The 27,464-nt window shown below is 41.1% G+C and overlaps 1 protein-coding gene across 3 annotated transcripts in view; it reads left to right on the top strand.

Moving 5' to 3' along the window:
- tmeff2a (transmembrane protein with EGF-like and two follistatin-like domains 2a) overlaps positions 1-27,464 on the top strand; it is a 167,958-nt gene that overhangs the window by 54,263 nt on the left and 86,231 nt on the right. The gene's annotated exons all lie outside the window — the stretch shown is intronic.

Genomic DNA, 27,464 nt, shown 5'->3' with positions numbered 1-27,464 from the left:
AAGGTCAATTCATCTAGCCAACTGAATGCAAGATAAAAAGACCCAAACGAGAACTATGGGAGCCAGGATGTATATGTTTTTAGTAAGTAGGGAAGCTTTATTTATATTGCACTATTCACAGACAAAAGTCACAAAGTGCTTCCTATCCACATAGTTAAAACTACAGAAATAAAAACACATCAAATGGCTCACAGAGCGACATATTTAATCCAGGTTTGACCAGGAACAATGAGGGGCAAAGTAAAATAGATCAAGCGCACAGCAAGTAGACTAGATGGACATGATGACCTGTTAGACCATCGAAGCTGATACATTTATAAGTGATTTTTGTAGAATTCAGAGAAGTCAGAAGAACGTAACCACATGGACAGAGAGTTCCAGAGGATTGGTCTTTTAATATTCATCTGTCGGGCTGTATCTGCAGCTGCGTGACAGCACATTCAACTCTGAAAACAAAAGGATGGCCACAATTAGCAAAAGTGCACTCTTCTTTAAGTCCTTACTTTGGTCAGGTGTGTTAGGTTGCAAAGGATCTAAACTTCAACTTCAACAGGCCGTTTGTAAAGCCACTGTAAAACCAAAAACAAGGGAACATATTGTCAGGAAAGGACATAACAGGGTGATTGCTGCTTCTATTATTTCTAAGTCAAAGCTGCTTATGTGACATATAGTTGCAAATCTGGAGAAGTATCATGGTTTAAGCCATTTTGGCCCCTTTTATATTTGTTGGTAACATTTATGAATGTACACATTATTCCCCTGCCCTGGATCCTGTCAGAGTTCAGTCTAATTTTAGCATCTTTGTGTGAAGTGTTTATGTAATAAAGAGTACAGTCCAGAGCTGCTCTTCTTTTTGAAGTCCCACGATTTGTTATCGATTGGCATTTTTCAAATAAAAACTGATTAATTTGTGGATTAATTGTGTTTGCTTTAATTTTGAGGAGTTTACACTCTAGCAGCCTTAGAAAACCTAATTTTAATAAGAACCTTAACTTTTGTAAAAAAAAAACCTAAAAAAAACATACATACACAAACATTTTGTCAAAAAAACAATAGTAGGAAGTTGCCAAAATGATCAAAATTGATCAAACATTAGCTTAATTCAAAGCTAGCTTCAACTGCTACATGTACATCTGTGACTGTGGACGGTAACATTAGCCTACTCTGTGCACTAGAAATGCTCAGAAATGCTTTTGTCCCCCTGTCTGAAATCCCAGACTCATTGTTTCACAAATAAACCAAGAAGTTGGAGCGGCATGTCTGTCACCATTATGATTGCAGTATGTATTGGAGAGAATGGAAAGCATGACGAGGCGTAGCAACAGTAACTGCTGGTGGCGAGTCGAGACTTCACAGGAGGGCTGACAAGTATTGTTGTAGCCTACTTGCGCAAGATTCCTATCCTCCCCCTTTTTTAGATTTGCTTACATGTTGTGATTCTTAGAACTTCTAAGGGCTCTTAAAATGAGAAGAAATGGCGAGAGATGTGGACTGGCGCTGCATGTGTCAGTCACGACAAATGTCTCCAGAATGATTTTCATGTGAGAAGTAATGCACTTTTAAAGTCAAACCATATTTTAAAGGGTTGTATACGACTGGATCGAAGTCCATTGTCTTGATTGGACAACATTATTAGCCCCATGGGGAGTGTTTATAGCACCCTATGAAACCCCAATGTCACTCTCTTAGACCAATGTAGGCTCTCTGCATTCATAAAAAAAGATGGCCACTGATGAGAGCGAAGACTGAAAGGTGCTCGTTAATGACATAAACCTGGGAAATTATGCTGTTCTTGATAATGACTCATACTTAACTTTACGAGCAGACCTATAATAAAAATGGAGCAAACCAGTCAGCCGAGTATTGATTTTGGTATAACATTTGCGAGTTCTGCAGACTAATATCCTATGCAGGGCCCAGATAAATGAAGCCACTGAGATCTGAAGAGGTAGCATGTGTTCTCATCCGTCGCTTTTATCAGCACGTCATCAGTGCAGCCAGGCACTAGGCAAGCTGACACTCGATTGGTCACCAGCTTTTATCTCAATTTCGTTCTTCCCTTTGGAGCAAACGTTAACAGAGGCCTGCAGATAAATGGCACTACAGCTCCATTTCTCTTCGGGAGATCTCACACTGATACTGCTGTCGCTGTGCACTGAGGCGCTCTTTGCTCTCAGAAAAGAGCAGGTCAGACCACAATTTTGGGCTTAATACGACGGTTCTGAGGTCAACCTGTGCTTTGCACTCTTCTGTTTGTCTTTTTGGAGGGTTTTTGATGGCAGTGTCTTCATTTCATCAATCAGCGTAAACATGACCTTCGTAGCCTCGCAATTGCTGCCTGTGCCCTGAAATCATCAGTCACTCCCAATCAGTGTCAGATAAATATATACAAGATGTTTCTCCTCTTGGCAAATTGTTCAGGTCTGACAGAGTAGACACGAAAGTCGAATAAATTGTCATCTTCGGATTTCTCCCAGAATCTATGGGTGGGTATGGAGGCTCTCTCACACATAGAAAAAAGGATGAGACATGCAAGGGGCCTGTGTGAGGAGGAAGTGAGTTTGGCGTGCTGGGATCAATGGACACTATTCATTGCCAAGATGCATTAGATCCGCCTCACACGGACTCATGAAAGAGCCACGAGTTTCTCTCAGTAAGCAGGGTCAGACTGCAACAAGGGAAAGAAAAAATACTCACTTGAACCTTAAAATGAGTTGCTTTCCTTCAGCCAATACCATCCTCAGACTAATCACATGTCTTTGTAATTCATCTCACAATAGCTGTAGAAAGAAGCGATTGCTGTCACTTTGGTTTTGGTTATGACAGGTCACAAGTCTGATTCCCCAAAGGGTCGTTCAGTCTCAAAATATGTGTGCTCAGGGCTCTGTGAAAATCTTCAAGTAAAAGTCCACCACAGACTAAAAGGCACATGTCATTGCTTTGGGTGATTGTGTCTTGTAATGGTATTAGAGGTCAAAGCTTTAAATGGAATAGTTTTTCTGTTTTTAGATTAATGACGAGTGCATCCTGCAGGCTTCGATAGTTTACTTATTGTACTATTTTCAGTTGTACTTTTTTAATTGTCTGTGTGGTGATGAGTGTTTTTTTTGTTGTTTTTTTTGTTCTTGTAGTTTCGATTTCAATTCTTCTCTAATGTTCCTGTTTCCTATTCAGTTTATTATTCAGTTTTTTCTTTGATACCATCTAATCTTAGCTGCTGTGTAATACTGGAGGAGGCCTAACTCCACTGAAATGCAAACGCTGCTTAAAGTGCATCAGGTCAACCAATTTATGCAGAGGCAGATGGGGAAACAGTTTTTACCAGCCGGAAGCATAATCAGGAATCTTTTTCATCTTCAGAAGCTCGCAGGTTAAGTTTGTCTGTGGTCTCTTTTTTGTTCTTTTTATCCTTTATAAATCTTTCAATTTGAATTTTGAACTTTTAAATCATAAGGATTAGAGAAAAGATATTAAAATATACATTTCCAAATGTGATGTCAGGTCATCTCTGACACTGTGTACCCAGTTGTTATGAGTTATGCTCTGTGTTTTTAGGCAAGCTTTAACATTCCACCAGATTGTGGTGTGGATCTCCTGAGTGTCTCCTGTGGGTGAATTAGAGCCAAGTGTTTCCATAGTACTGTAGATGTATGTAATGCTTTAGGTTATTTATGTCAGTCATACAGTTGACTGCAGGCTATGGTCACACCATTCTTCTCGCCTTCCCGGTGGAATAGATGTGGATCTTATATCAATGCCAAAGAACTTTGAAGGTGGGTGGTCTGATCTTCAGCACCTTCAGTCCACAAATTGAAGTGTCCTTTGGCAAAACACTGAACCTAAATTACCCTGAAGTCATAACTTAAGGTGTATCAGTGTGTTTGAATGATGAGATTAGTACTGTACTGTTGATTTGAACTTTACAACACAACCGTCATTGTGTGAATGAGTTTAAGAATGGGTAAATGTGACCTTTAAGGACTTGAAAGATCATATAGAAGTGCAGTTTAACTTTCTATAAATTAATGCTATTTTTAAATATACTGAGGATTTTTACCAAATGACATGGTAAGTATTTAAAAGACACAATGTTTGTGTTTGTGGTTGTCTGCATACTTAAAGGAATGAGTCCAGTCTAATAGTGTATTTTGGTCTGTTGTCTTTAAAATAGCTAGCTAATCCTCTATACATTGTTCACAAATGCTCAGGTAAATCCCATCATTCAGCTCATAAAAATGCAATGTAATGTAAAAAAAAGCTGGAGTTGTTGTGGCTGCGGGCTTCAAAAATGAAGCAGCAGCCATCGCATAAAATATCTACCACAAAGTGAGAGTGCTGGAAAGTGTTTAAATGGTAGTTAAATTTAAATGAAAAGGCAATAACATCAACATAACTCTGAACTGTCTCCTGCTTCTGGCTACTTTGAAAACAAACGCTGCAAAGATTTAACTTCATGCTGCTTCAAATAAAGTGTTTAAACTGCACAGCAGGTTCTCGTGTATGTAGAATCACAGACACTGCTGCTCAAAAGGAATTATTTTAAGATCGGTCTGCAGTAGTCGCTGAACATGGAAGCAACCTAAGCAGTGTGTCAAATGGAAATATGAATTTTGAGTTATAGAAGTGGCAACTGCACTTAAACCTTTTAGACTGTTCTCATTAGAACAAACCACAGCTTTGTTTTGTGACTATGATGCTTAAATCCGCATATACAGAGATTTCTCCATCTTCTCTTTGGAGGTGAGGACTGCAGACACGCAGGGAGCCATACATTGGTTTTCTAACTAAAGGCGTCAGGGTAGAGGTTTGGTAGTCTTACTTTGTTATCACACATTGATGAATACATATAGAATACATAAGAATACATACACACAAACACAGAGAGAGATGAAGGCTTCTAATTAAACAAGGTAAGATGCAAATCAAATAAAATAGGGAATCATTTGTAAGAGAAGGCTAGTCAATATAAAGAAGTCTTGATTATTTGTTTTGCAGTTCTACTCTCTATTAGGAGGCTGTTCCACAGTGTTGGTGCAGCTCTGGAGAAAGTCCTGTCTTGAAACAGTTTTCTGTGTGCACATTGGATGGCTCATAGTGCTAGATCAGAGGATCTCAGGGGTCTGCCTGCACTTGTGGGGATAGGAGTTGTGCAATGGGGTTGGAGCAAGGCCATGATGGGCTTTATATGCAGACACAATCATTTTCTATTGCATTGGATCAGTAAAATAAGCAAGCGCAGGAATGATAGTATGGTTGTGACATGTTCTTCGTCTTCATAGCAGTCTGGCTGCAGCATTGTGCACGTGTTTTATTTGTGCTATGAAGGCCTGGTTGATCCCATAAATTAAGAGAATGACGGGTATCAAGTTTGGAGGAAGTCAACACATGGAGGACTTGTTCTTGTTCTTTGTGTGGTATGAATGTCCTGAGTTTAGAAATGAAACAGGATTTTATAACTGTGTTGATTTGTTTGTAAAATTTCAGGTTATTGGTGATAATTCCATTATTTCCTTCATTGGGATTGATGTTGTCTGATAACTGATGAAAAGGCTCAGGTAAGGTGTTGGAGTGTGGCGGGTGGAACCCCATCATCTTTTCTCATTGTTGTTATCATCCAGTTCTTTGTGAAGAGCACAGGTTCAGGTTTGGTCTGCGGGTTGAATGGAGAGGTATAACTGGGTATCATCTGCGTAACAGTGTAGTGAGATGTTGTGGTTCCACATTTTTTAAGGTCTACGATCATAAACACGTTTTTTTTCGAATCCAAAAGTAGATCTAATGAAATGCTATAATGACATTTTATTAGGAGAACTGTTATTCATATATTTACAGAATATCTTCATTTGTATTATATATTGAGGTACAGAACCTGATAGTTTTACACCACACCCGATTTTATGATTTTTAAAAAAAAATGTTTTAAAGATTTATTTTTGGCCTTTATGACTTTATTATAGAGGGAGGAAAGTGGACAGAGTCAGAAATCAGGGAGAGAGAGTGGGGAGAGACATGCTGGAAATGGGCCACAGGCCGCCCGCGCGAGGACTGAGCCTCAATACAAGGGATCGCGCTCACTGCCGCTGCGCCACCGATTTTATGATTTTAATCAATTTTTTCTTAAACAACCTATAAAACACAAGAAAAGAAATGTATCAAATACGGTTTGTTTTACTTTTAACAATACTTTACCAAACCTTTTTGGAGCTTATAAATATTGTCTTTTAAATTGTTTTACAAGAGAATACAAGCCTGCCCACCAGCTCATGGTCGGACGCTGCAAAACCAAACTACTTCCAGATGACTGAGGAGAGGGCGCCTTTTTTGGAAACAAACGCTCACTTTATTTAGTGCATGTTGCCATGTTGGAGGAGAATAAAAATTGAACCCCCTCCCCCGGACATGCACATGTCCGGGGGAGGGGGTTGAATTTTTATTTTTTAAAAATCGTCCAAAACCATAAATTCCGATTAATCTGAAAAATTGATTTATTGCCAGACTCTATCCCCGACCCGACAGATATCTGGAATACTACAAAAAAAAAAAAAGACTTAACAGTTATTATCCAAAATGTAATCGATTATTATTGTTATAAATGCAGTTGCTGAAGTATTAAAGAGCTTCTGTTCTGTGTGTATTGAATTTATGTTCTGTTTTCAAACGAGTGTTTCTAATTCTCTACAGTGCTACTGATTGTACAATAACCTGCTTGCATACTTAATTTATGATTGTGTACTGTATTAATCCCAGAGCTATGGCTATAGTGTTATTGTGAACTGCACCATGGGTCCATTTTCTTTTTAACGTGTCATTTTTTAGCACCGTCATACCACCAGTAGAGTTAATTCACTTTTCCAAAATGACCATTTCAGTTTATGTGACATTATTCCGAACTTCTTCTCAATGAAATCCTCTCAGTTTCTTGTTCAACATCATGATGTACGTTCTGTCAACATGGCACATTTATTGACTCTGTCTGAAAGAACTAAGCATCAAATTGGCAACACATTTGCTCTTCAATATGCTCCCTGCTGCTTGTTTGATGTGGCCACTATTCGCTGTAATGCCTGACCTCAAATTGCTCTCTCGCTTTTCCCTGCCGGAAGCTGTCTAATGTTTTGGTTGTGATGACTGGACTGCTGAAACTTGCAGCACTTCAAAGAGCGCTGAGAGCTAATGTGGGTTCATACGATGTGATGGGAGGGCGCAGGAGGGCAGCCTGTCCTTCAGATTGTACTAAACAAGGAGCTGTGAAAATGCTTTAGTGCACACCTTTTAAAAACACACTCAGGCCATACAGTAAGTGTTAGAGTGATCCTCCGACTGCTGCAACCCGACTGACCCACCTCTTTCCCTCTTTCATATCCTCCCCCTTCATTTTCTTCTCACACATAAACACACAAACATCTTCAAATCCACACAAACCAGCTTATCTGGTCAAATGTAAACAATAATGAAATAGCTGGAATTACACAGATACTCACAAACTAACACAGGCGCAGGTGATACTCACTCCAGCTTCTGATGCAGACCCTGTTCCATATATTTGCATTCATTTATATTCCTTTCATCCAAGGCCATGTGAACGGACTGGGACTGAGATTTTGAATAATGATGAATTCATTTTTGTGATGCAGAGAAGCCATAACAGCAGGCACACCAAAAGAGATGATGATGGTGCTACGCATTCACCTGAGTATAAGGTGACATTAATGTAAAATGCCAACCTGATCCCAGGGTCATATTTCAGACTATTTATAAAACTGAATGCACCGAGCCTCTTGCACTGTATCAGTTACAGCCACTGATACTCAGTGGTAATGAGTGCACTGAAGAGGGCCCTTTGTTTTATTTTAAAGTAGCAGTTGGAGCTAAAGTTAAACGGACGTGACCTACATTAAAAAAAGAGCCATTTTCAAACAGCCTTTACAGTTCCATTTGTGTTCTTCTACTTCATGGCCACATTTATTCAAAGTAGTTTGACTTGTATGTTATATAAGTTAACAGCTAACTGCTACCTGACATCAGCTAAAGGTGCTTTATTTTCTCTGCACTGATTAAAGCACTACGACACTGTAAGAGTGAAGAACCAAAGACGACTGAGAAACATCTATATGTACAGTATACGTGTCTAAAAGGATTCATTAATTGTATTACACTTTTCTCACTCAAGAGAGCTTGTTAGCTTGTTTGACAAAGTGGAGATCGTGGTGCATAAATAGTATCCACATGTGTGATTGAAACGTGCTTCGACTTGTGTCAACACCTGAGAAATATTTAGTTCAGCTCACCACGAGCCGTTTATTGATGAGTCTTTGAGTGTTGTCATTTGTGTCAACAGCTCGTCAATTCAAAGCACCACGCTTGTGTTTGTGCGTCTTTAATTAAAAGGGACCACATGTGATACGAGGGAAACTTAAGATTCACAGAGCGAAGACGATAATATTTAACTGATGCAGTGTGGACAGGAAGTGTCCGATGCTGTGTGATGTTGTCGAGCAGGTAATTAACCCGTTGAGATCCAGATCTCTTTCACAGTGGTGACCTGCGGCCAAGATGGCAGCAGCACACATCATAATAAACCTGACATGTTGAGGAACAGTTCACAAATAAAACGTTAAGGCCAAACAACAATTAAACTGTGCAAATCAATTTGCAGTGCTACAGTTGTGATCACAGTTAACAAAAACACGAGCACTCTCAAATGTTCAAACAGGGGTGTAAATATCCCACCTTGACCTGGAAACATGTTAGCAACATTTCACACCTTTTACACAGCTCATTTAAAAAAGAAAAACAAACACAACTAAAGTATCTGTTCAACAGCCTCAGACGCTGAACATCTAGAAAATCATTCTGCGGTGACTGTCACGAGTAATTCTTTCCAACAATACCACTTTACCCCGAACTGCTTCCGCTGCTGCGTCGGCAGCCTTTAAATGTGTATGAATGGGATTAATTACCCCTCAGGGTGTCTTTACGTAGCAACCTCTGCCTGCCTTTTGCCACCCTGAACAGCTTCATACATCATGACAGAGCCATTGTCTCACCCTTGTTTTCTCAGCACCATAAAATCCTCTACCTGACACAGGGCTTTGCTATGATGGCGTTATTGTACACAAGCACTGAGATTCTTCTCTAACCTGCTCAGATTCCTCAGGAGACATTTGTTGATATATATTTTGTTGCATTCTAGGACAAAGCCTTTCACACTCATCCCGCTCAAAGCTCTTTGTGCTTGTCATCCCTCCGCCTTGAGACTATTTTCTCAAACTGGAAAAAGAACATTTCAGAAGGATCACCCCCTGAAAAGGCAGAGCTTTGTTGTTGAATCTGTGATGTTGTTTGCTGGTGAATACAAATAAAAACCTGCTATATCTCTCTGTTGTTCGAGCTAAGCAAATTAATGTCTTCCCCTTTCACAATAAGATAAGCAGTGGATTGTTTCGTCAGTATTTTGCACGGCCTAATCCTCTTTCCTCTAATTCCTTCAACCCCGCATCTCCTACTGGCTGCACGCTGCCCGTCGTTTACCGCCGTCCTCCCATCCCTCTTTTTCCAATCACTACCCGCGTGTTTGTGGTCCTCCTGCGACGTTCTTATTCTACAAAAAACATGTGTCATCATGTATCCCCGGTGGCTTCAGTCCATTCAGAAAGATTTGGTTAATCTGCGGAGACTGTGAGATATCCGTCTGAGACTCAGGCTGCAGCAGCACCCATACAAGGGCCGAAAAACTGTCATTCTTAGCATTCAGCAAAATGCTTTAAAACTTACTGGAAAATAATATATATTTTTTTTTTTCTGGAATGCCCTAAATAGTGTCTCTAAAGATTTGTTTTAATTTTTTTGTTTGGAGTTTGTCAGCTGAAAGTTACCCTGAGGTCCTGAGAATGTTAACACAACCTGTGAGAAGACAAGTTAGATTTTTTTTTTTTTTTTTTTTTAATAATTGGTGTTAATTGCCCTGGTTGTTTCTTTGGTCTCTTCTGCGTTGGAACGTAACCACGTCTGGCTCTTTGCACGACAAATTTGCCAATTAAAATCAGCGGGATGAGTTTGCACAGGATGCACATCTCTGTGGCACATATTTGTGGTTTGAAAATGTGCGAACACGCAGATCACACAAAACAAGTGATGACATAATCAAGCAGTTGACACATGCTGGTCGGATTCATGGAAGAAGATGGTGATAAGATGTAACGTGTTGGTAGGTACAATAAAGGCAATATTTCTTCACTAACAGGGAGGGGAAAGAAGAAGAAGTTCTAAAGAGATCAGATGAACATGTATCAGCTGTGTGACTCAGTGTTTGGGTCCACAGGCGCTGTAGTCAGGGGGAAGTGGAGGTCAGTCGAGGGTCTATCTCTGGGCTTCCGTACTGTTTTTGCACTATATGTTTATCATTGAGTTTTGATCCCTTGATTATTTTCACTGATTTATTTTTTTCCGTGACTTCTATCATAATAAAACTCCCTTCTGCCCCTCTACACCTCAGCTCGAGCTCCAGGATGTATAAGATCGACATATTTCATGACTAAATCCGTTTCCTCCCGGAGTAAACAGCTAAAGTGAAACAACTTAGCCAAGGCTGCGAGGGGAGACAGGGATGGGACTTGGGGAGGAATAGTGTCGGCCTGTCCTGGGGAAAAAAAAACAAAACAAAACAAAACGCAGCCTCTGTGTCAGCTGCTCTGTGGCTCGGGCCGGCCTGTCAGACACTATTACAGAGGAGTCCGTCTCCTGCGACTCTGCCGGGGAGGCTCCGTGGGGACCGGCGGGCTAGGCCTCTAATCAAGAGTAGACTGCCAAGCGGTTAAAGAGCAGAAGCAAAAGCCAGCCACCTCCTAGCCTCCCCTCTATCTCTCTCCATCTTCACGTTGTCACAGTAACTTCCATCTCTCCCGTTCCTCTCTGTCGCTCTCTCTCCCTCCCCCGCCTGTCCAAAGAGCTCACCCTCCCTCGCCTCTGTCTCCCCGCTCCCCTCTCTTTGTCTTTGCTCCCGTTGTAAGGACTTGACCAGTGTTCGTAAACAGGGCGAGGCATCATGGGAGAGGAGTTTGTCACTTACTCAGACAACGCTTGACAGGCCTCTGTCCAGGAGGTCTGCAGAATACAACACAGTGTCAGGCACTGAACAGATCTGTCACTCTGACAGCGCTCCTCAGGGAGCTACTGTTGCTTTGTTGTTGTTGTTTTCAGTTCACCTTCTCTTCCATCGACTGCTTTCGATGAGTCCTAAGTTTTAAGGGCGTGTTCACCTCTTTTCAGTCAACTCCAATCTACTGAACATGAAGACCCTCCTCATGGGAATCCAAATAGATACCATCGATTGATAATTAACCCATCTCTGCGACCATTATCTCAGACATCAAAAATATAAACTACATTATTTTATTGTGAAATTATTAGGGTTTTCCCCGTGTCCGACTTTCAATAAGCTAGTTCTGCATCATGAGTCAAGGTCAAACCTTCCACATGACGTCACACACTTACAGACCCCGCTCCGCTTTGTACTGCTACACCTCACAGAGAATCTGCAGGTCTCACATGTCACCGATACGCGTCTTAATCCGACTTGTATTCACCATCTATCAGAGAGAGAAAACCCAGAGAGGAGGTTGAGTATTAATGCTGTGTGACGCTCCGCTCTCCCTGTGAAGGAACACAAGGACAGACTTCTCTCCTAATCTTGCTGCATAATATCGATTTAACTTGAGCAACAACATTATTTAACCAACATTACGGCCCCAGATCTGTGACTCAACGTGACAGCTGACAGTCATCCTGAGACTGTCTGTGGTTTTGAGGACACATGACCTACGTGCACTAATCACGAGGCTACAGGCTCCACACAGTTAAACGGGGGCTGCCACTTTGCTCATTTTGCCCTCCAGGCATCTACAGCAGCTGAAAGCTAAGAATAAAGAACAAGTACCTGTTTCATTCTAACACAGTGACACAGTTCTGTTATTGTCATAGAAAAAAAAAGTGTCTATAAGCAAAACAGCTGACTTCCTTGGATGCATCTGACCTTTAAATATTTAGTTACAACACTATTTCTTCAAAAGGGCAGCGGTGCACCTTTTCTGGTCTTGTTTAAAAATACTAACACTCACAAATTCTTGAATTGAGGGAAATTGTGGTGAAGACAATTATCAACAAGAAGTCTGTGTCGCCTTAGAGGGCCTCAGCGGCAGCGAAACACATCTCGTTCATCATGCTGCAGCCATAATGGATTATTCATTAGAGCTTAGAACATGCAGAATGCATCAAGAAAACAAACTTGATTAAAAGCACAAATTGAACGTTTAAAGACACATATTTAACACGAAGGCCTCATTTCCTGCAAGTTCAAGCCAAATAAATGGAATGTAAACTATAATGCATTGCATGTCTAATCAGTTTTGCGAGACAGATTGCTGCATGACAGTGACGGTGAAGGAACAAAAAGCCACTGTGCACTGGTTTTATAAGAGCTGCTGAAAGCTGTGCATACTTTGTGCAACTGTATTTCCTTTAAGCTAAACACAAATCTGCTGTTAGAGCTTGAAAGAATTAGAGAAATCAAAACTGAACATCTCCTCTTTAAGTCGGAGCAGAGACGCTCATTGAAATGTGACACCGCGAGTCGCTGTTATGTGACGAGTCAACAGTTGCAGATCTTAAGGTCGACTTCAACCATCTGCTTTTCTGTGTCTTTAATTTGCACTTAAAAACGGATCGAAATCAAATAAATCTTCGAGGAAATGTGTTTTTAAGGCTCGTTTGATGTGGGTGGGAGTCTGGGTTGAAATCAAAGCAAGATGTGAAAAGTGCAACGAAAAACCACACTTAATGAAAAACTCTTGACAAGGCATCCACTCGAGTGCAGAGATGCAATCTCAAACTGATGTTAAAGCCATAAGTCCATCATTTAAAGACTGACATGTAACCTTATTATAGCATCGCCTCGTGTCCCCCTTCTTTAGGCCACCTTAAGAAATCACTGTTTGCCTCAATGTTCCCAACTCTGCACATTCACATGTCAGCAGTGGATGAAAACCCACGTTCATTTGCTATTTCTTAGGCCTGTTTTTCATGTAAATTCAGTCAATTTCAGAGGAAATCTGGCTTCAATACGCATCACCAGGGATTAACCTGACACTGTAGCCTCTTATAAATAGCTCAAACAGAACTAAATGTATTCATTAACATCAAACAGAAGAGGTGTGTGTTTCACACCACACTCTCCATTCTTTTCAAGCCCCTTACTCCCCAACCAGCACCAGGTTGTGTCTCCGATGTCAGTAAAAGGACAACTGAGCTGGTTGATTGAAGAAAAAAAGTGTGTGTGTGTGTGTGTGTGTGTGTTTGGGGGGGGACCTGTCACAGATGCAGAGGAATATTGGACGAGAGCGTCTGTCTCCTGTCTTGAGCCACAGGTGCTCCCTGCCACCACCACCAGCTCTGAGACTTCTCTGTCGGAGCCGATAAAGCTGCCGCTTTGATAAGTGTGAGAAGGCAGAAGTAAAGATTGTGCCGGAGGGTCTCAGCTGCTCGAGACGAGACTTGTAGAAAGCGAACGCTGTGCTGTGTTTAGGGGCTGAGCAAAGAGATCATTTCACGAGAAGTGGAACGTGTTGGGCGGTGCCGGCTCCATCCTCTGAGGCGAGCCCCAGTTTTTTTTTTATCGCGGAGATGTTTATTATTGATAGAGGTGGATGATAGCCTTGGGATGAATTGCATAATCTAGAGCTGCCTCTAATGGATACAGGAAATGGATCAGGCTATCAGTCAGGTCTCAGTGGATGAAGGATGTGTCTGTGTTTGGATGTGTGTTTTTGTGTGTGTGTGTGGGCAACACTGTGATTCAGTCACCTAACCATCAGCACATCCCTGATTATATGCAAGGTGTGGGTGTGATTACTTAAACTGAAATGCATCTTTTATGTACGTAAGAAGGGCAATTTTTACATTTTAAAGGTTTTCCTTTGTCACATAAAGAAATAAAGAATGGAAGGTTACGGTGCTTTTCCAGTGGGAGTCGACAGCACACAATGTGAAAACGAAGAGAAAAAGAGGAAGCACTGAGCCGTCTCTGAGGAATGTTCTGAGAAATGTCAGGTGTGTTTATGCTTCTTCATGAGCTGAGCTCTAAATACATGAAAATCAGCTGAACAAGCACAAATATATTGCCTTCATTGGTCAGAAGAGATGAGAAAGGTTATGTGTTCATTTGGGCTGTCAGGGTTAACACAATAAAGGTCCCAATTAAAGATTTGTTTTCAGACTTTTTATCAGCCTCAACACAGGATTGTTCAGCATGTATGTAACTTGTTTTGCGAAATTGTGATTTCCTGTTTTATTTTGGTATTCTGCCTTTTTTTCATACTTTGTCTTGTGAAATTGCAGAATTACGTTTTAGTGTTCTGTTTTATTCTGAAGTTCTTGCCCATAGTGTTTTGGTTGTACTTCCTGCTTTTGTGCACTTTTTTCTTCTGTGTCCCACCAGATTGTCTCCTCGTTTTTTTTTCAACCTGTTTTTAAATGAAAACAATTCCCTCAGATATATTAGCTTTGAAACTGCTATATGCAATAAATTGATTGAATTTCATGCCTCCTCCTGTGTCATGTCTGTCCCTGCTTTAACCTTAAATGTCCTTAATTGTTCTCAGAGTCAAGCCCAGGACTGATCCACCTTAAATCAACACAACACTCAGGAAATAAGAGCTGAATTATCTTTCCCTCTGGAGCTTTAAAAACTCCATGCAGTTTAGAAAAAAGCTATTGAAATGTTTTCTCATTAAAGCTTTGCTTGCAATGTTGTGCTTTTGATCTCGTAAGAAACATTAATATTTTACACACCTTACCTTAGATAAATATGCAAGTAATATATAATCTGTAAAGGGTGCATTACTGTTTTGATTTCAAACATTTGATTTAAAGTTTATTTAATGTGGACATAAGAATTACACTGGACAGACCAGATGCCATGACTTGAGTGTTTTAGCACATGTGCTAATTCGCAACACTTGTCCACAGGCGGCATTTCAAAAGGATACAACAGTTAAAGTAAAAACAAAGGAAAGAGACATTTGAACCCTCTCTTCATATCTTCACACAGCTCTGAGTCTTGACATCCTTTCCAATCTTTTCAAACGATAGAACAAATGGACAAAGCTCAGCTCTGTGTGCGCAGGTCTGGATTACTGTTTGCTGTGAAGATGTCAGCAATGTAATTAATATTGAACAACACTTCCCCTTTTTTTTTATATTGCTCAACAATAGTAAGGAGTCTTAATCTTTAAAATTCTGCTGTTTTGCATTTTTGATATTACTCAAAATCAATGTCAAAATCTCCCATATGACCAGTTTTGGATTTTGCATGGCCTTCTTACCCATTCAAACATTAAGACCGACAGATATAAAGTTCTTGGGGAGAGAAAAAAAAATCTGATGCAGAGATATCAGCCAATATCTTTCATAGATCTGATTGATCTGTCTGGATGGATAGATTAAAGATAAACACACATTTACTGTGTTGATCCCTAAAATGCAGTTATCAATCCTTTGTGGACAAGAAGACAAAATGGTCAATCAACTAGAAAGTACCAGCACATGTACGTGCATCACCGACACTCTGGAGAGTGATGGTGCTTGTTGTTATCATATCACAAGCTCACAGCCAGAATGAGAATTCCCAGGTTCATACAATGATACTCAAATGAAAGGCTACTTGACTGGTCAATAAATCGAGTAATATTGGCACGTCTGCGATAAATTACCGTAAGCCAATACTGATACTCACTGAGTATGTATTGTAATCGGTTCTAATAAACATGGCTCTCACAAAAACAGATTAAAAAAAAAAAAAAAAAAAAAACTGGCTGGATTTTTGCACTAACAATAAAACTTCATATGATGACTGCTGAAAGCTCAGCTTCTATCTCCCTTCAGTCCACAAATAATTGCAGTTGTGTAAATTGTTATTGCATCTATTATGTATCTGTATGAAACAACAAGCCCCACAGGAAAATAACGTTATTCACAAACTACGCAGAGTTTAAATGGATCCACTGCAACTGTACAAAAATGACAATAAAATCCGAGAAAAAGGCAGAATCCTCATTATAATTCCATAAATAAAAATGATCTGGAAGAACTAAATGAATGTTAACAGACAGTTTATAACACAAATGTATTATTAGTTTATGGTTCAATATGAAATCCTGTTTTAAGGCTGTGGTTAGATAAAACCACATATGATGACTGCAAGAATAAAACAAGAAACAAGCACCAGCATGAAGAATGTCATTGCATGATGTCCCCTTGGTTTGGGCTGTTATCTTGATCTGACCCTTGTGATTAACTCCTCGAAAAAGGGGGGATAAATAAATTAACCTGTTAAATGCTGTCAATCAGTGCTTCCCTCACTCAGCATGTGAACATTTCACCTGATGGACGGGGGCCCGAGTATAATACTCATTCTTTCTCACCATTTGGTTGCAGTCAGATGAAGCAAACACGATGCTTCCCCGGATGAATCAGTGCCAATTAATTGGAGGGTTTTGGGGATTTATTTTTGGATTCGGGGGGGGGGAAATGTTGCAAACACACAGGTATTGTGTGAAACATGAAACTCAGCAGATAGACATACAAAGAGTTCATTATGTCTTGTATACTAATGAACTCTGCATGATTTTTTAATTTAATTCAATTCATATGGCCATCTTAATATTTACAATGTTTTTGTACATTGCATGTTTTTCTCGTATCATGGAGGCAGTACCCTTGTTTGTTGCTCTGCTAACAAAAACAATTAAGCTTATTTTATGTGCATTAAACCTTATCATGAGCCCATTTGGGCCAATCCACTGTATTATTGACTGTCGGCACAACTTGCAAAAATGAGCAGCAAGCGAGAGGGAAACACGTGACCCGGGCAGAGAGACCAGTATGGCCCTCTTGTGCTGGCCTTTAGGGGGTCAAATGATGCCGGACTGTTAAACCAGGAGACTGGCTTTCTCGTCCAGTGTGAAGTAACAAGGCAATGTGGATTTTTGATTTTCTCTTCTTTGTGATGTATTTTTTAAACAGTAATTATCAAACCAATACAACCCGAACAATCTGTCTTACGCCAACAGCTTGTTGGATGTGAAGAAAAGAAAGACCTTCAAAACAGATGCAAAAGTCTACCTTGAAACAAATACAGACGGACACCTTGAAACAGATGCTAACGAGTTTAAGTGTTGTTTTCTTTAGCTGCTTTGTTTTGTGCTTCACCCTCCCCCCTTGTGTATGCTGCTACATCCTGCCTGTGAGTGTTTCCACATGTGTTTCATTATGTACCTTTCCTATGTTTTGTTCACCTGTGCCTTGACTGTCTTACATATATCTGACTGCTATCACCTTCCTCGCTTCCTTGTTTCGGGGCCAGATAGTTTCCTCGCCCTTCAATCTTGATGTTTTGGTTGTGGCTTCACTTGGGATTCGACTGATTTTTCACCAGTAAGCCTTTTGGTTTCTTCTTTTTCATTTAGTCCATCTGAAAGTTTGTTTTTGGGTCCTCTATCTCGGATTCTTGAAAGACATCAAAGGGTACCTTGAAACAGATGCTGCCATGTGCATCTTGACAGCACACAGAAGAGGTTACATGTGTGCGAATTTTGCAGGAAAATTGTGTGCAACATTTTGAATGCTTTAATAGATAGTGCTGTACAGACTTGCAAAATTTAATATTCCAGTTTCAAAGATATTAAATTTTGATCATGTGTTGGTAAAACAACATTTATTGTATAACTGGATTTAGGCTTTAATAGAACAAGTTATGCAATGTGAAGTGGTCCACATTGCGGTCACATCCATTGCAAGTTTAAACATTATGATTATATGAGCAACATATGTTGCATTCATTGGGACCTAGATGGGATTTTTTTTAACAGTCTGCTTAGCTTGCTGCATTGGGAGGAGAATCAAAAAGCCAAACTGGTGAAATGGTGAATAGTGTACCCTGTTTCAGTCGTCTGAATCAACCCCACATCTCCCACTCACACCTTACATTTTCAGATGATAAAAACGGCCAAACTGTCAAATTTTGATGCAAAGCAGAGGCAGGCTGTAGAGGAGACTGGCAAATGAGTATGTAGCTGCCCTGTTGACTTCTTCTCTGGTAGACTCTGCAGGAGTTGTCGGTGGGTAGAAGAGGAGGGTACTGATTCTTTCTTTACCTCTTTAGGTGTACTTTAGTGACACACAAACAGTGTCAGATTCTCTCTCCGCTCTGTGTTTATCTGTGTCTTTCCTCTGATGGCTCTGGATACACTCAGACATTTCAAAGGAGGGATTTGAAGGCCATGTAATAAATTCTTGCGTGGCACCTTCGCTCTCAGGCGGGATCAGTGGATTCTCTCCTCTTGAAACAGTTTCATGTGCCCCCAGAAAATGTCAAACTTGTCATTGAAATTCATTCTATATAGCATACATGCTGATGAAGGGATTGCAGTGTAGTGGAGCATTTCATACCCCTGTTTTATGTCGGAGTAGTGCCTGAGATGCTTACACGGTCCCTAAGAGTGTCCTTCAGCCGAGTTAAATCCCTTTTCAGCAGTTCTGAGCCGCTGAATCTGTTTTTAGGATGAAAGTCAACATGCCACTTTCACAATCATGAAAGTTAACAAAAAAAAAGTGTGCCTTGTTATACAACTTTGAGGTCAGAACTTACTTTGTCCAACAGGGTCCAGCACCTCAGACTGGTAGCAGCACCTCTTTGATTGGACCCAGCGCCTCCTTTGTCACTATCAACATCTCTTTTTAAATTATGTTTAGTATTTAAAGGTCACTTATTATCCCCCGTTTCAACAAAGTCTCAAAGCTCCCTCATAACGTGTGAAGTGTGTTGTTGTAACTTCACTCGGACCCTGTATTTGATAATGCCTATAAATCCCTCTATTTCAGCCCTGCTCAGAACAGGCTGTTTTTGTGTCTGTAGCTTTAAATATGTAAATGAGCTGTAAGTGGTAAATGGACTGGATCTTGTAAAGTTATTTTCGAGCCGCAGGGAGGTTGTTCCAGAGGGTGTGGGACTTGAAGTGTGTTTAATTCAGTTTTCTATTTAGAATCGTTGGAGGAAGTTGTTTTTGATGTGGGCAAAGCTTTATGAAGATGTAAAGATCGGTTTTGGAATCGATAAATGTTGAGGTTTAAACTTGACCAACAACATTGGTACGGTCGCTTTATCAGCAACGCATGCAATTGATTTACACAATCAAGCCAAACATAAAACCATTTACTTCTTTGGTGATACATAAAATGATATTTTCCTGAGTGTTGCATTATTGGTAGCTTTTCTTAACTACTTTGCGCTCTTAGAGTATGGTGACCTTTACCTTATGATAGCGTTCAAATAGTGTGTCCTTAAAGCTTTGTTCAGACTGCTGCCTAAATCTGATTTGTCCCCAAATCTGATCAGAATCTGATCTAACTGACTGTCCACATTACAAATCGCAAGTGACCTGATCCCATCTGCCTGTCCTTATTGGCGTGGTCTGATCAACATTGGTTTCTATGGTAGCAGGTTACGACCAGTAAAACCAACAGCAAAATGAATGAAGAGAAGTTTAAGATTATTTCTGATGCAAAGAATTTTACGGAGCAGTCCTTCTGCGGATGTTTGTTTTGATTCTTGCTGTCTTCTTTCACTGATTGAAGTTAACTTCCAGCCTGCCAGATCTACGTCATTGTTGTAATTGTCGATGGTGTCGTGTTGCGAGTGACACAGAAGACACATTAGAGCGACCAAGAGGTTCAGATTGAGTAGGATATGTAGGAATCAGATTTAAAACCACCTTCTCAAGTGGTTTGAATCAGATTTGGAGAAATCGGATCTCATGTGGCTTGTTTTTCAGACTGACAAAAACTCAACACACATACAATCTGGATGAGCTAAAAATCAGATTTGGAGGTGCAATGTGAACAAGGCCTAAGTGTACCTGCTTATTTATAGTCACCTCATTGAGTTACTATGCTGCAGGCCTGTCATTTCAATGGTCGTAGTATTAGTAATCCTTCTGAGAGTGGAGGCATTATGTTTGCCCTCTTGGCCAGGTCACCCTTGTGGAAGAGATCTTGATATCAGTGGGTTAATTACCTGGTTAAATAAAGGTAAAATAAAATAAAAATAAAAGATGTAAGTCCATTCGAGTAAGCTTTCTCAGGACTGAGAGCCGCTGACAGAAACGCTGCAACATTAACTCCATTTGAGTTAAGACCCTTCTCAGGGAACAGCATCTGCCAGCCTGCTGCACGTGCTGCACTTTCTCGCTGTGCTAGAATAGCAGCACTCTAACAGAGTCAGTCATATCATTAGCATGTGATACGCTCTGTGTTGATACTTGTGCAGCTGCTTTCTAAATCGGATGCAAAGAGGCTTAGAAACGCGTGGACTCTGCGTTTGAGGACATTGCTTGAGCACCTTTTCAAGAATGGAGAGTGCTCACACATGCCTCTTGATGATAATTATCAAATTGTTTACAACTTTAGACTTTTTTTTTTCTCTGAACTGGAGCATCTGCAGAGTGACAAATGCCTCACTTGGTGTGCCAAGAGCCTCAAAATACATATGAAGAGACGGCTTCAGTGGTCTATACTGAAAAAACACTTCAAAAGTCGAGTTATTATGTCAATTAATAATCCTGAAATGCGTACAAATGTGTGGGGACTTAGGGGAGTTTCATGTGTCCGTCATCCTTTTTCCATTACAGTACTGGATAATGTTTGTATTTATACAAATTGATATTCATGTGTAAGTGTAGGATTGTCGTCTGCCTAAATGTTCACACGGCCGTTTGCATAAATCAGAATCGAAAATACTTTATTTGTTCCAGGGGGAAATTCGGTTATAAAGAAAACATTCTTATCATCTTCATTTAAGCTCTAATGATTTTGAAGGCGTCAACATTCGAAATAGAAAAGCCAGATTTTTTTTCACTGCTGTCTTAACTGCATAACAACTGTAGCTTTCTGTTTCTGACCTGCAGCTTCGTCCTAATCGGTCGTCAATAGAAAGACTTGTTCTAACAGAAGTTTATGTCAATGGGGATTCCTGCATGTGGAGCTAACGTGATGAAATGTGTTTGATTTTCAGGCGTGAAGTTTCTTTTAACTAACCAAACACTGTGTTGTACTTCAGTAACACTGAACTGCCTTTGAACTCGGCGGTGCAGAATTTAAACCCATTGGCTTCCAAAACAACGTTTTTCTCACGTACATTAACTTGCTTTATAAGTATCACAAACAGATACATGTAACATGTCTCTGAAGGCCCGCCCACTTTTCTTCATTGACCTGTCCACTGTAAGTAAGACTTTAAAGTTAGATTGTGGCTAAGCAACATGTTCTCACAGCCAACCTGTGAAATAAGGCAGCTTGAGCCGTTGCTCCAAGCTTCAACATGTGACGATATAGGAATCCCTCGAGTGTTAGCATGCAATATGTGACATAATACCCAAACTTCACAGTCAAGCAAGTGATCATAAATACCTAGCGTAGTGGTTAGTGCTAGTGTAAATCCTTCTGAGTAGTCGGCCCGGCTTTGAATCCCACCTGTGGCTCCTCTCTCTCTCTCTCTCTCTCTCTCTCTCTCTCTCTCTCTCTCTCTCTCTCTCTCATTAAAGCAACTTCAATTTCATAACTTGAAAGTGTGACACTAATGGACACATGGCTTGAGTTGTGAAACAACACACTGGAACTATGTATTTATGTTCATAAATACTTTGTTAAGAGCTGGAGAAGGATCACGGTTTGATTTGAAATATCCCCACAAAGGCTTACATTTAACTTACTTGAGTGCATACCAGCATCAGAGCTGCTGTTTCAAACAGGAATCCAAACCCAGTCCCACTGATTAAAACTCACAGCAGACTTTCATGCTCCAACATTGGACCCCAAGGTCCATAAAAACCGACATCATCCATAAAGTAAACCTTGGTGGTATCCACTATAAGTTGGCCTGAGTGGTTGCCTGTAATTAGCACAGAGTGAAAGAAGATTTCAAGTACAGCAGTCTCAGTGGACGTCTTTGTGAATGCAGATTCTTCACAAATGGCAGCTGTGTGACCATATTCTGTCTAATTATATACTGAAAACTGTGCCTATGGGAAAAGACAGCAGAAGCATGTTTTAAAATCTCATGCACGTCTTCTTCATATATTGCTCTCTTTATCTGTATTGTGTATATTTAAAAAAGACTCAGTGCTGCTGATGAACATCTTCCTCTGATCTCCCTCTAAGTCACGACATACACCATGTAAAAAACAGGCCGAGCAATGAGGGTCAGTCATGGAATCAAACTGAGCCAGAGAGGCATTTCTGTTTGTATGTCGAGATGATCAGGTACATCATTGTTTGTTAATAACTGCACTCAGTGCCAGCAGTTAAAATCAATAATCACAGTGCTGCGGATGTTGAAGTTTCAAAACAAACCCGTTTCCGTGACAATAAGGAGTCCAGGGATCTTGGGAGGACTTTGAAATGTGCTTATTCACATTGGCAAACGTTGCTCCAGGCACTTTCCTTCCCTCCCTGGATGCCTCCCTTTGAAGGTATTTAAAGTACAGTGACCTGGCATCAGACCCAAGAGGCTGACATAGGAAACACTGCAGGGACCATCAAAGGGACTGGAGGGACCCCCAACCGAGTGAGAAGCTTTTTGTAGATCTCACACAGGCCGGTCAGATGGATTGCAAAAGAGACCTCTTAATTAGTGTCTGTTAATCTGCCATCAACTGTTTAATTCTGCAAATTAATGGAAAACAGCGAGATTACATTTTACACAAAACTTCCATGTGAATAAAGAAATACTGAGAGACGATAAAGACAAAGAGCTTGGCTCAGACAAAAAAAAACTAAATTCTTCAGAAAAATTGAAACAAGGGCCTTTCCAAAACTCAGTTCAGTACGGAGTGCAGCCTTTTCCCTCGAGGGTTTCAGCAGACTTAACGCTCGTGGTCATTCAGTGGGCGTTTTTTCAGTCCACATTAGACTGAACATTTCACCAAAGATGCTAACGTCAAGGTTTTTGGTGCAGTATGGTTTAAATGCATCCTTTCAGGAAATGAATTGTATTTTAAATCCCACAATGCCGTGCAAAATGAAATGTAAAATGTCACTTCTTGTGCGTCTCCAAACAAACAAACAAAAAAAAAGAGGATGGAAGCGGTCGATTCGGGTAATGCACCTTTTAAATGTAACGTTTTTTACATGCAGTGTGAAGTTTTTTATGGTTTACTGAGCCTTATTGAAAAAGCTTATTGAAACGACCCTCCAGTGAGTGGAAGGAACAACAAAGAGCTGCAAATATCGACAAAGAGGCTTTTTGTTCAGAGAGTGATTTTTCACACAAGATGTCGACTTGTTGTTTGGAGTTCCAAAAAAATATTATATTTTTATTGATGTTATTTCACAACTGGTTGACTTTGCTTCATTTTGAACTTTGATTTTGCACTTTAATCTTTTTCCTCATTCATCGGTTGAGTCATATAAATGTAGAGTCTGCATTTTATCAGCCAAAACCAAGTCAGGCCCCGTGTCCACCTCGCTTTTTATCTGAGCAGAAAAGCACTGGCTGTCCGCTACGGAGCGCTCGCATGAAGCTTTTGTGCGTGAAGAAAAGGGTTGCACGTCCATCCCATCACCATGGCAACAGTCTGTTGACATCAGCCGCTGTATGACCTGGCGCTCCTTTTTCATTTGAGATAGTTTTTACCCCGGCAGACATGGAGCAAATAAGACAAAAGACATGATCCATAGGAGACAAAACTATGGGGAATGTCATACATTTAGAAAAACGCGCCTGAGACATTTTCTGAAAAGTTGAACGATTTTCACCTCAAAGCGTTTGGATGGGGCCTAGCTATGTGTATAGTGTTAATTGAGGTTCATTTAATGTTCTGTTCTGTTTTGTGAAAGAAGATCATGTAAATGTGGCTGGTGGGGTGGGGGGGGGGGGGCGGAGAATCATACAAACACCTTCACTTTAAAGATTTCCAAGATCTCCAGCTTTGGTGGGTTCACTTATCATTCAGATTTGCATTTCATTTTTTCACAACTGAAATACGTTTTTGAAAATACAAACAGGTGCATTACTTAAAGTGTATGAGCACAAGCATAGTTGTGAAATGACTGTCCTCGTTCATGTTCTTCAGCTCCAGCCACGTTTACAGCGCATAGAGCTCACTTGCAGAATGACAGCCCCCTGCTGTGCTGCAGTCCACACATACCTCCGTGTGACTTCTTGCTCTGGGATTTTGCAAACATCTGACTAATTGTTGCTTGAGATTGACCCGTTTTGCAGACGTGTAGAAAGTGGCGTTTTGGTGGAGCTCCATCGGACAGATGAGTCATTCGTTTTCTGCTTATTGATGCTGATAGCCCGTCATGTTTGCTCTGGTTGCATATCGCAGAGCTCTACCCCTCAAATTGGCACGCTCCATCCCTCCGCTCCACGGTCACGCACTGATGCGTGCACTCGCCTTCACTTTGCATCGCTCCTCTCCTTTGTCTCCCACTCGTACGCTCTCGTCTCATGCTGTGCGTGTCCCTCGCCACTCCTCCACATAGTTCTTCTCATTCCTGTGGTGTGCTATCGTCTATCCTCCCCCATTACTAACACTTTTACGCCTTTCAATCTCTTTCTTACTTCCTCTGCCCCTTCGCTCTCCCAGCTCTGTTTCGACTCTCTCCACTGTCTCTTCCACCTTCCTTCCTCCCTCCTTTTCCTTCAGATCCTCCTCCTCATAACTGCGTTTTCACTCTGCATTCCCTAGCTCCTCTTCCTCCCCTCCTCCTCCTCCCACCACCTGTCTTTGTTCCACCCCTGTCAGCCGGCAGTTATGTCGGTGAAGTCAGCATTGGGAGCTGTTATAAGGCGCTGAATGAATGATGATGGTTCTGCTTGTTTTGCAAGGTTGTTGTGTGTTGTGACCTGGTAAAGTGTGGATGCCTTTTTCTGTGTGCAAAGTGCTCTGACGGTGTGTGCGTTCGTTACCTTGTCTGTGTGTGCGTGTGTGTGCGTGTGCGTGTGTGTGTGTGTGTGCGTCTGTCTGTGTGTGTGTGCGTCTGTGTGTGTATGCGTGCTTGATGCACTGATCCCAGGCAGGTATGGAGACAACAGGTCCTGGCGGCAGTCCCAGTGCTTAGCTTTTGGAAGTCTGATGAGGGGAGTTTTAGGAAGGCAGAACCACAGCAGCCCCTGCAGGAGGTTTGTGGAAGCGTTCGTTCAAGGGACAGACCCGAGACTAGATTTGGATGGCTGTGAGACTGCATGCTCTTACTGCAATTAAGATGCAGCATGTCATTTTGAATACTGATCGAGGTAGGTTCACCTGCTTTACTCGACATTAATGCCATCTTCTCTTTTAAGCACCATTAGGCGACGAGGTGTGCACGTTTAATTTGTTGTTTTTATTAAGTGCCTGAACTAAGAGGAATGTCTCCAATGTTTCCTTTCCATGACCATATAAGGGAGGCATTCTTTAGTTTGATTTCCTGTTGACTGTTTGTCGGGTGAATTCAGAAATCTGTGAACCTTCGTCTTACTGATTGTCTTGAAGTTTCGGAGGAAATGCACAATACTTTAATGGAGTCCAATTTTCAAATAATATGTCATGTTGTTTTGAGATGAAACATAATGAAGCAGCTGACAACTGCAGCTGTCTTTGGTTTTGTTCATTGATGAGGGTTGGACACTTTTTTTTGTGTGTGCATGAAACAACCAAAAAAGAATAAATCCATCAATCATTCAATCAATGGTAGATTTTTGAGCTCCAGAAAATGTAGGACATTCAGTTCCTGACATCATTTTACACATTTACCTCGCTATCAAAGATTTTTTTTTTCTAATGGCCCCAAAGTACTGCATTTGGTCGAGGTGACGGGATGCCTCTGTAGAGCTTGCAGAGGGAAAAGTCTTCTGTCGTGGTCACTGGTTCTGGGTTTCACAGCAAGATGTTTGAGGCCATGTTTCTGCCATCCAAATGCAATAGTAACAAAAACACGTTTCTCAAGCGAGCACTTCAGAGTTTATAGAAGTGAAACTCATCATCCCGCCCACTTGTTCATGGAGTCTGCTTCTAACTGACCTTGACATCATGACGACTTTTCACCAGGTGGCTAGCAGGGATGAAAGGATTAAACATTTGCATTCACACATGGAACCCACCAAGACAGTGTCTGGAAATTCCCAGTAACGCTGTGCAAGTCTGAAAGGGATTTAAGTCATTCCAGTCACACAGAGGAATAGAAGCAAACACACACACACACACACACTACCGTGGACACTGCCCCTGTGCTATTGGTCGAGACGCTGCGTAACTGTCCAGGTTTTGTCACAGCAGAGATGTGGGGCAATGTCTGTGACCATTGAAAAGCCAGAGCCAGCGGGCACATAAGGCCACGCCATATGGCCCTTGCTGGCCAATAGCCCTCACTCCCTCGTCTGCAGAGAGCTGTGGAGGATCAAATTGTCTCACCTTCTGTCTTCCCTCCCATTTATGCACTCACTTCCTTTCTCCTCCTCCCAAATCTTCCCTCAAATGGCCCCGTCTTTCAGATCTTTCCTGGCACCTTTTGTCTTCTCCCATTTACATTTCGCTGACAGTCATCTGAGCTGACTTACAGTTAAGTGCAACAGCTGACAAAGCTGATATTTGCAGACTGCCGACTTCACACGCTGCAAGTTATCAAGGAATCCAACGATCAAAGCTGTGGCACCCTGACAATGACTATAACAACAGAGCCTTTGTTTCCAATATGGTCATGTGTAAAAAAAAAAAAAAAATAGAGTCAGTTTGAAAGTAAAAAAATCTGTGAACGTTGCTCACTCTCTTCTTCACTGTCATGACAAGAGAAGTGCTATATGAATAAATGAGAACTTAGCAGTTAGGAGTCATGGGGTTGTTTTTCAAGATGAAGACTTACAATGTTTTATGTCCTGTCTGTGTGTGGCAATCTATTTACTGCTGCGAAGTAGTCCAAACACTACACTCCTGAAAACTTGCAAACATTACCCAGGTGTGCTGCAAGTGAGACGACACAATTCCAAGTCTCTTGATGTGTATTAAGTAGATTTTTTCTGCACTGTCCTAATTAGGAGTTTGCTAAATTAGCTGACTGCTGTAGCCATAGATTCGTTGTATCCGGTGTAATGGGAGTTCTTTCCTCACTCTACTGCCTCTAAACCACTCTAAACTTTTATTAAAGCATTGGGTCACCACATTTAGCTCAGGCATATGTACGTTAGCCTGCAGGGAGGACCAGAGGGCTAGTGTTGCTAACCTTAGCCACACCGATAAGACAGTGTTTACATGCAGGTGCTGTGATCCCGCAGAAAAAGACGGCGCGTCCCATCAGACACCGTATCCGTCTTTCTCCCCACGTATGACTTGCACACAGCTGCATCCATCGTCTTGCACCTCCTCTGGTAAGACAGA

Source organism: Symphodus melops (assembly GCF_947650265.1).
Source record: "Symphodus melops genome assembly, chromosome: 12".
Lineage (NCBI taxonomy): Eukaryota > Metazoa > Chordata > Actinopteri > Labriformes > Labridae > Symphodus > Symphodus melops.
The sequence above is the reverse complement of the archived record's forward strand: the minus strand, read 5'-3'. Positions and strand labels throughout refer to the sequence as shown.